Source organism: Alexandromys fortis, unplaced genomic scaffold (genome assembly GCF_014885135.2).
Source record: "Alexandromys fortis isolate MF-2015 unplaced genomic scaffold, M_Fortis_MF-2015_v1.1 scaffold_112, whole genome shotgun sequence".
NCBI lineage: Eukaryota > Metazoa > Chordata > Mammalia > Rodentia > Cricetidae > Alexandromys > Alexandromys fortis.
The window spans coordinates 2,814,197-2,824,190 of record NW_026068013.1 but is presented as its reverse complement, the minus strand read 5'-3'; positions in this window follow the sequence as shown (position 1 = coordinate 2,824,190).

Here is a 9,994-nt window from a genome sequence, read left to right as displayed (position 1 = left end):
GATTTATTCATTTCCTCTACCTTTTTGTTTGTAATCTCTAATTGTTTATGGCAGTTTTTCACCTCCTGTTTAAGGTCTTCTATTATTTTCATATAATTCACTTTTGAGTCGATTTCTTCTAATTCTTCTGGAATAGGGTGTACAATTCTTCTTATTTCGGGATCCCTGGATTCTGGTGATGTCATGTTGCTTTTCATGTTGTTGGAGGAAGTCTTGCATTGGTGCCTTCTCATCTCCTCCTTCAAATGGAGCCAGGAGAGGCCTGGTGTCTTGGTCCAGTCTTTGCTGTGACTGAGTCTCTGGGTGTATCTCTTCAGTGTAGAAGCAGGGACCGTCCCTTTCAGCTGGAACTCCTCAGCACCCAAACATGGACGACTGGTAGTCTAATGACCCGCGGACAAAAAGGAGGATCTTGTGGGACAGGGCAGGACGAGTAGAACACAGGACACCCTGCCTCACAAGTTGAAGGTGCGCGTGCTCCCTTTCAGGGGTCCTTGAGGCCCGACATGTAGACAGGCACTCACTGCTCTGGGTTGGAAGCCTGTCCAGATGGAACTCCTCAGCACCTAAACAGGGCCGCCTGGTAGCAGTGCAGGATCCAGGAGAGCACCTCAAAGAGTTTTTACAACCTTGAGGTCATGTATATCGTCACATTACATTTTAAGTTTCACAACTTTTGACTACAGGATGTTAAGATATTAACCAATGATGTTTGCAAAAGCCGATGACTGACACAGCCACTTTTCACTGTCCCTGAAAGAATGCAAGGCAGAGAGTAGAGTCACATAGGGACAGTTAAAAATGAAGGGAATACAAGCAGAAGGTCCCTTAGAGACAATAGTTAGAAGTTAGTCTTTGTCCCCAGTAGTTGCATAGCTGGAAAACTGGGAGTCAGGAGACCGTTGTTAAAAGTTTATCTCTGAGCACAGTGGCTGCCAGGATGTCTGCTATCAAGGCAGAAAGTGTTTGTTAAAGGTTAGCAGTGGCTGTCACTTTATTTATTTATTTTTCCTAAAATATGTTTGGGCTTACAACTTTATGTTTCTATATTTCTACATTCCTTCTTCTGGAACCTACGTTTCTATATACTGTTTTGGACTCTTCAACAGAATCTTTCTTTCTTAGCCTCCTGAGTACTGTAGATTAAAGTTCTGTACCACCAGGCCCAGAATCCTGTTAACATCACTGAGTTGTTTTATCATTAAAGGAGGTCTACTTATACTTAACCTCTCTCCCAAGTTAAAGATTACAGAAAGGTCAGAATTTTCAGAGGTCACAGTTTTTATTTATCTTGAAACTTACCATGTCATCACATTGATGATAAAAGATGTAGTCACCAGATAATGTCATGCTTAAACATTCATAGTGACAGGTGAAATTATTCACGCAAGGAAATGAGTACATAGAAAGTTCATTCCATGTGCCCCATAATTCGTGGGTAAACTTATGGACAATGACAAAATTCCATATTAGAGTTAATTCAAGATATTCAATTGAGGTTTTTAATTAAATTCTATCATCAGGAATGACACTTTCTTTCTAATGTGAACAAAATAGAAACACAGTTTAATAGTTCCTACCTATAGGCTTAAATGTATGAAAAGACGATCTTTAACCTGTTTATGATTTTATCTGATACATTCCAGATTTTAAATTATTTAGATTTGTTCGTTTTATTTATGTGTATGAGTGTTTTACTTTCATATATGTGTGTATGCCTGAAGCCCATGGAGCTCAGAAGAAACTCTGTTGGATTCCCTGGAACTGGAGTTATGGATGCTTGTGAGCCGCCAAGGAGGTTCTGGAAACTGGAAACTGAACTTTGGTCCTCTGTGAGAACAGTCAGTGCTCTTACCTAGCGAGCCTTCTCTTCAGGCACCTCGGATTTATTTATTTTCAGTACGTCCAATTTCCATTTAAAATATATAGATATAGATAGCTACATACAAGCATACATATGTGTTAGAGGTGATGTATAACTATATATATATATAGTGTGTGTAAGATATGTATATATATATATATATATACACCACTGTATGTATACACATACATATATTTGGGCAAAAACAACACTTTTTGTTGAAAGGTAAAGTTTTAATTAACTTTTAATTTGATATCTTATGCTGCAACTGTAGTAGAAATATGAAGCACTAAATTGTTCTAATATAGAATCTCCATAGGTCAAATCACAAAAGTTGATGTTCAGCACATTTTTATCAGTTTCTAGAACTATCCATTTATCTGACTAGTACCTGGAGAGCCTTCCTCTATAGACCTATTGCTTTGATATCTCCTGAAGGATATTCTAAAATTAAGATTGATCTCCTATATAAACCAGATACTTAGATCGCACCAACAATCACATAAGCTCTGGGAAGTCTTGTGACATTTCTGAATTTCACTATGTCATTTGATAATTTTCAAATCTATTGTTTTAGGAAAGATACCTAATGTCAGCATTCTTTATTTTATTACTTTTTTATGTGTATGTGTGTGGGTGTGTGCTTGCAACAGTGCATGTAGGGAGATTAGGTGACAGTTTTCAAGACTAGATGACCAGGTTCTATCCATCTACATATGAGACCTTCAGATCAAACTCAAATCATCAGAGTTGACATCAGGTGCCTTTGCCTGTTGACCTGATCATGGGGTTTTTATAATTGGAATCAGCACAATTATCTACATCTAATTCTTAATGAAAAATTTGGAGAAAATTCAAGAAAAGATTAATTTGTATGAAAAAGGGTAGCTCTTTTGGTAATAGACTATGTTATTACTGATTAAGTTTCTTCTTCCATTATTTCTTCTCTAATGTTCTCATATTAATGAAGGCACAATTTAAACTTAAACTGCCCTCAAGAGGTTCTACCAAGAATTTGGCAAAATTAATCTGCTTGTCTTTAGTTACAAAGGGCATGTACTTTTTACAATAATTTCTCTTTGCGGCATCTGCATCTTATTATGTCACAAACACACAAGAGTTTATTTCAGGTTTTTAAATTATGCTATGAAGCAGCCATAATTTATTCTGTTGTTATATTAATTTTCACATTGCTTCACAAAATACCTGAAACAGCAACATAAAAAAGAGAATGTGTATTTCAGCTCAGAGTTTAAGAGTACAAACCATCATGACAACAGTTGTGTTGGCAAGTTCGAAAACCATGGTGACAGGGTTGGATTTATTTACCAGATGAAGCTTGAGGTGCCAAGTCATGTGGTCAGGAGGCAGAGAGGGAAGAATGGTAAAGTTTTGTTTGTTTTCCCCATTTCCCGTTTATACTCAGGCTGAGACCTCAGTCTATGGGATGGGGCACACACACCATGGTAGGTCTTACTTTTTCAGTCAAACCTTTCTGGAAACAACTTCACAGTCAGGCTCAGAAGTGTGTCTCCTAGGTGATTTCAGTACAACCAAGTGGGTCTTGAGCACGGAGATTGTTCTTCTCACTGTGCTTTGCAAGCTTCTTTTTTGTTTATCTTTACACTGCTGGGAATTAAAACAATATCTGCAGACACATTACTCAAGCCCTCTACCAGTGAACTATCACCCTAGACCTTGGGGATGCCTCCTAATTAAAAATGTCAGAATATGTTCAGTGAGACCGGTTTTAACCCTGGCTTTTTCAGACCCAGGCCAGCTGGCCTTGGTGAGTTCCCGATAGAACATCCCCATTGTCTCAGTGTATGGGTGCACCCCTCGCGGTCCTGAGTTCCTTGCTTGTGCTCTCTCTCCTTCTGCTCCTGATTTGGACCTTGAGATTTCAGTCCGGTGCTCCAATGTGGGTCTCTGTCTCCTTTCATCGCCTGATGAAGGTTAGTATTCAGGAGTATGCCTATATGTTTTTCTTTGGGTTCTCCTTCTTATTTAGCTTCTCTAAGATCACGAATTATAGGCTCAATGTCCTTTATTTATGGCTAGAAACCAAATATGAGTGAGTACATCCCATGTTCCTCTTTTTGGGTCTGGCTTACCTCACTCAGGATGGTGTTTTCTATTTCCATCCATTTGCCTCCAAACTTCAAGGAGGACTACTGAGACCTCAAGAACAATGGCAATGGGTTTTTGATCCTACTGAACCTATTGGTTTCGTGGGAGCCTAGGCAGTTTCGTGGATGCTCACCTTAGTAGACCTGGATGGAGGTGGGTGGTCCTTGGACTTCCCACAGGGCAGGGAACCCTGATTGCTCTTTGGGCTGACGAGGGAGAGGGACTTGATTATGGGAGGGAGAGGGAAAGGGGAGGCGGCAGTGGGGAAGAGACAGAAATCTTTAATAAATAAATAAATAAATAACAAAAAAAATGTCAGAATAAATTGTATAGTTGAAATTGTTTAATGATTACTTTATGTGTATGTTAGAAGAAAAGAAAAGTGAATGTAACAATTATATTCTTTCTTAGATTTTTTTTTTTTTTTTTGCTTTCTGAAGCGCATCGCAAAACTGATAGTTTTTTAAATTAGTTTTTTCCCAGCCCAGTCACAATTTTTTGGTAGTTCCTTACCCCAAAACTCCCTCTTTGCTCCCCACATCTTCACCTCTTTTCAGAAAAGGGTCTGGAGAGAAAGCTCAGCGGTTAAAGGGTAGGCTCACAACCAGAGCTGAGAACTTTAAATAAACAATTAAAGGAGGGAAGAAGGCTAGAAAAGAGGGATTGTATGGTTCTCAGGAAAACTTGTGTGATCATTCAGCCCTAGCATGCCAAAACACTGGGTTTGGGATTTTGTTCCTAGTGTGGTATGTATATACTCCCAAAGCTGGTAAGGAGACAGAGATTGTTTTGGCTTGTGGTCCAGTCAGTTTTGACTCATTAATAAGCTTTAGGCCAATGAGAGACTGTATCTCAATGGATGTGAACTGTCTTCCTGCAAATGATGGTAGAGGCCTTCATATAGAGGCCTCTGGCCTTCATATATGCACATATACATGTACCACATATACACACATACACATTTATAAAAATAAGATAAAATGGATTAAAGTTTAAGAGGGTGGATAGGAAGCATTCCATATTATGTCTTTAATCTGCCCGTGTGAGATGTACTCTAGAAGATGCCTTGATTTTCATTGCACAGAATGTACCAGTCACAGAATCGTTATATGAGAGCATTTTATACACAGAAGGCCTTTGACCTCCAATGATGTATTTTTTTTTATATATTTGTGTGGAAATTTTGGTATGGGCACATATGACAAGTGAGCCCATGGATTTTCTGTTCACTTCCTTATCTGCATTTTTCTGTGGCTTGTCACCATGAACCAGCACAATAGCTTATTTCTTCCTTTTAAGGAGAGAAACAGAGTAGTTGCTTATACTTAAAATTAGGTCTATTGGAAGAAAACCTTTTCTCATGACTAAGGTATCCTGAACAAAGAATTTGTATTTTAGGAACAAAGCAAGCATGTTATTTGAGGACAATTTCTACAGTCAGATAAAATTTATTCTTCTTGTTTCTTTTCTTGTACAATGAACATTATTTTGTACTAATTTATCATATTCAATTTAATACATCAGGATAGGTTAGATCAGTTAATTCCACAGGTCTCTAGAAACTAAAATGTTGCAATCATTACTGGTTACTAAACTTTGATGATTATTTGTGTGCATGCACACACACATATATACACATATACATGAATATGAATACATGCATTATATATATATAATCTGTATATGATATCAATCAATCAGTCTATATATCAAACTATAATCACCAATCTACAATCTGTCCATCTATTGATTTATACAGATGGATGTGTTTAGAATTTAATCCACTCCCTTACTAATTCAGTGCCTGGCTCCACTACGGAATTCTACACCAGCCTCTATTGGAAAGATGCACTTTTTTTAAGCTAAGATCAAAGCATGCAGTGATATAATAAGCTAACACACTGAAAATGTAGGATTTTTGGCTAATGCAAATGATAAAAACTAGCTTTGCCATTTGCAAGCAAATTCATGACAAAATTCTTAATTTGAAAGGAACATGAACATTTAAAGTAATGGGGGAAATGGAGCAAGAGGAATATTGGAGAAAAATAATTTTGCCTGATACAAGTCTATAGTGACAAGAATAATGGTGCATATTTTAGAAATGAATCTGGAAATGATTCTAATGAAATCATTCATTTTAATAGGTGATTAGCAAGAAATCTTAGTGATTTATCATTATTATCCTGATGTTTTCCCACTGGCAACAGCACAACAGCGTTGATTTTTAACTTGGAATTGTGCCATTAAAATTTGACACTATTACTTAGTAATATGACACAGCCTTAGGACAGAAGAGTTAGAAAGACAACAAATCAGGAGATTAAATCTCCAGGCTAAATTAGCCAGTGTGCTGTAGTTTACAGTAGGAAGGGTGACTGACATATTTGGTGTCTTGTGGAAGGACTTCCTTTAATGTCTAAGATTAATTGATGCTTCCCTTTGGCTTGTTATTATAAGCAACTCAAGAATAGCTTGGTTTCTTTGATTAATTTAAGTATACTCATGTCTGAAATTCAAAAATTTATATCTTGTGAAACAAATCATTATCAAGACAGTGCCTATCTTACATTCTCCCTTTCCTCTTTACACAGTTTACTACCATTTTTGATCAAGTAAATATTAAAATAGAATCTCTAGGGGAAGGAGGAGATGGTGTGTTATGTACCATATGCAGCAAGCATGAATACCTGTGCTCAGACCCCAGCATCCTGGGGGAGGGTCCAAACATCTGTAATCTTAGTGGTGGGGAGAGAAATGGGTGGGTCTTAAGAGATTGCTAGTCATCTAGTTGAGCTGAAACAGTAATCTTGAGGCTCAAGGAAGACAATTTGGCACAAAAATATAATACAGAGAGTTATAGGGTAGGATGCTTTAAAGTTGACATCAACACAGTGCATAACAGACACACACACACACACACAGAGACAGATAGACAGAGAGTGAGAAAAGAGAGAGAGAAAAAAGAGGGAGAGAGCATCATATCAAATTGGTCCAATAGACAAGTATTGTGTGGCTGCTGTCTTACCATAAACTCTAAATTTGATATCCATTGTAGGCAGATGAATAAAATTGTTGAATTTGAAATTTACCAAAGTAAACTAACATATAAACATTTTGAGAGAGTGTGATATGTAATGTGCTCTGGACACAAACCTACAGGAATAAATATACCCCTTCGGGAACTAACCAGAGGTCAAACGTGAGTTCAGAAACTGGTTAGTGATGAGCTGTTTCTGTCTGTAGGAACAATCCCTTGCTAGCAAACATGATGGGACAAACCCATCTTATCACAGACATATGGGACTGTGGGCAGCCTTAGCATAGCAAATTAAGAGCCGTTTGGTATTTCCAGGGCATCTGCAGTTATCCCAATGCAGGGCTGTGAAGGACAAAGATTAGATTTTAAAGTGTTATGTTAAATGCTCTAATCTGCTTTCTATGAGTCATAAGAGAAAAAGAAGGTCAAATCCTAGAAACCAGAAACCAGAAGCTTGTGGCTTCCAAGCCCCTTAGCAAACTTCTGTCTCCAAAAAGTTTACATTGTAATTTATAATATTACTATATGAGGAAGTAGCAATAAAAATGTTATGGTTGGGGGGGGGGTCACCACAACATGAGGAACTGTATTAAAGGCTTCAGCATTAGGAAGGCTAAGAGTCAGTGGAGTTAGTGTCCTAGAATAACATGGAAACAAATGAAGAGGAAGGACCAACAGTAAGAAATTTTTCTGCAGGAGTGAATGTCCTTGAGGAAGTAAATGTTGTAATGGTCTTAGAATATTTATAGCAAACAAGAAGAAGCACATTCCACTCTACAGTGTGTCCCTCTTTTATGTAAATGTCAGGCTGTCTGAAAACTTGGATTTTCATGCCTGAGTTCCAGCCTATCTGCAGTTAGTTCAAAAATACAGCAAACGCGGATTCTCTCTGTTATTATGAAAGCCAGAGAATGGGATTTAATTAAAGCCCTTCCTTTATTCAATAGCAGGAGCCTTCTCAGCTTAATTGATACTTGGTCAAAGTAATATTGATCAGATAAAAGCAAATCAGTTCCTAACCCCAACAATTAAACCTTTAAATAGGCTGCATCTTATTTCTAAAGAAAGGGCACCAAACCGCCATTGCTGCCCATTAAGTCAGTGGGAAATGTTAAGAAATGGATTAGCATCTCTGTCCATGAATTCATTTATTTAAATTCCAAATGAACTCATGGATTCAGGATATAGTTTTGTCTGTGAGCTCTGGATTTTCAGGAAGACCGATGTGTTCATCTATCAAGTGTCTAGTCTTGCAGGTGTTCTCTTGAACTCAGATATGCACACACATACACACACACACACACACACACAACCATGAGTCCAGGGCTTTGTGGGTGAGAGCTTACACAATAGAATGGGAGTTCACAAATTAGACCTACTTCCTGTGTATCTCCAGGTTAAACTTCTTTCTGCAGTTTTTTTTTTTTTTTTTTTTTTCATTTAGCTCCTTGGTTTCGTGTAATGTAGTTACTGTCTCTGAATTGCGAGTAAGAGCTGTTATGGGAGCAAAGAGCCTGATTCGTAGCATGCACTGAGCACAGCCTACTTCTACTGTCTCTTTAATCAAATAGTAGACAAGAAGCAGCTTAAAGGGGGTAGGGTTTATTTTACTCAGTTTCGTGATGGAGAGGGCATGGTGGTCTGGGCAATTCTATTTAAAGTGATAGATGCTTAATGAGTGATTTCTGACATCTATTCAGACCATCATGTGAAAGTGAGGCCAGCCTGCATGGCATTGAGTTAGGAGATGCTCTTGGTTACAAAGTGAGAACCTACCACTAAATGCCAAAATAAATAAAAATAAAGGAATTAATAAGGAAGATTATGTGTAGGCAGGGAATGGCATTTATTTATATCTATATTTTAATGGATAGACTTTAAGAGACACTACGGTTGTGAAGTCACCATTCCTGATCCCCTAGGACTAGAGTAGACTTGAACTATCAAATCAATCACCTGACCTAAGCAGTGGGCTGGCTTCATGCTGAAGAGCTGGATCACTGCAATTACAGGCTTGTGTTTCCTGGCAGAGTGACTCGCAAAGATAGATTTTCTCTGTTTTATGTTCGTGTTAATTTAAGCTGTCAGAGTTAATCATCCATCCAAGTGCCAAAACCTCAAGATGCTGGCCGCCAGAGAGTGGTCGGGCTCTTTATTCTATCTCCCACTTTGTTAGAAACTTACTAAGTGCCCTTACTTAAGCCCATTTCTATTTTCTTTGTTTTTACCTGAATAATTAATGATTACCTCCTACATTATATTTATTATGTTCTATCAATTGGAGTAATATTTTAAGATATGTAATCCTAAAATATTGATATATCTTCTTTCACTTCTTTTATTGAATAATGACAGATTTGTTTGAAAAATAGCAGACTCGGTAGAGCTGATCAGTTTACTTATATTTTGTATTTACCCCTCAACTTTACAAAGGACAGTTGTAAACATGCAGATATTCACAAAGAAGAGACAAGCTTGCACTGTGTATGTCATAAAGTAGGTCCTCTATAAACCCGTTTTACTCCTGGCCACCATTAAAATTTGACCATCCCATACTGTTTGGAGATATCCTCTCATTGACAGAGATATTGAGTACATTGGCCTTGGACCTATTTCTTTTGACACACATGTAAGATGATGTGATTTGAAAATTATGTGTACAATGAGATAATTATAAGCTTACTCTTACAGGAGGATTGTTTTATGATCATTATGTTTCCTAGACAAAAACAATCCCAGGAAACTCAGGAACAGTGTCCAAATTTATTTTTCTTTGATGATTTTATTTTATAAATTTGATGCTATTTATATTTTTATGAAATATTATGACACTTATCTCCATAAAGATGAAAAATATAATAAATATTTGAGAACTATACTCCAGTACCACAAATGGAGAGTCATGAGGGATTGTGAGCCTCTATCCACCTCTTTCCTGCCACTCTTCTGATTTAATACAT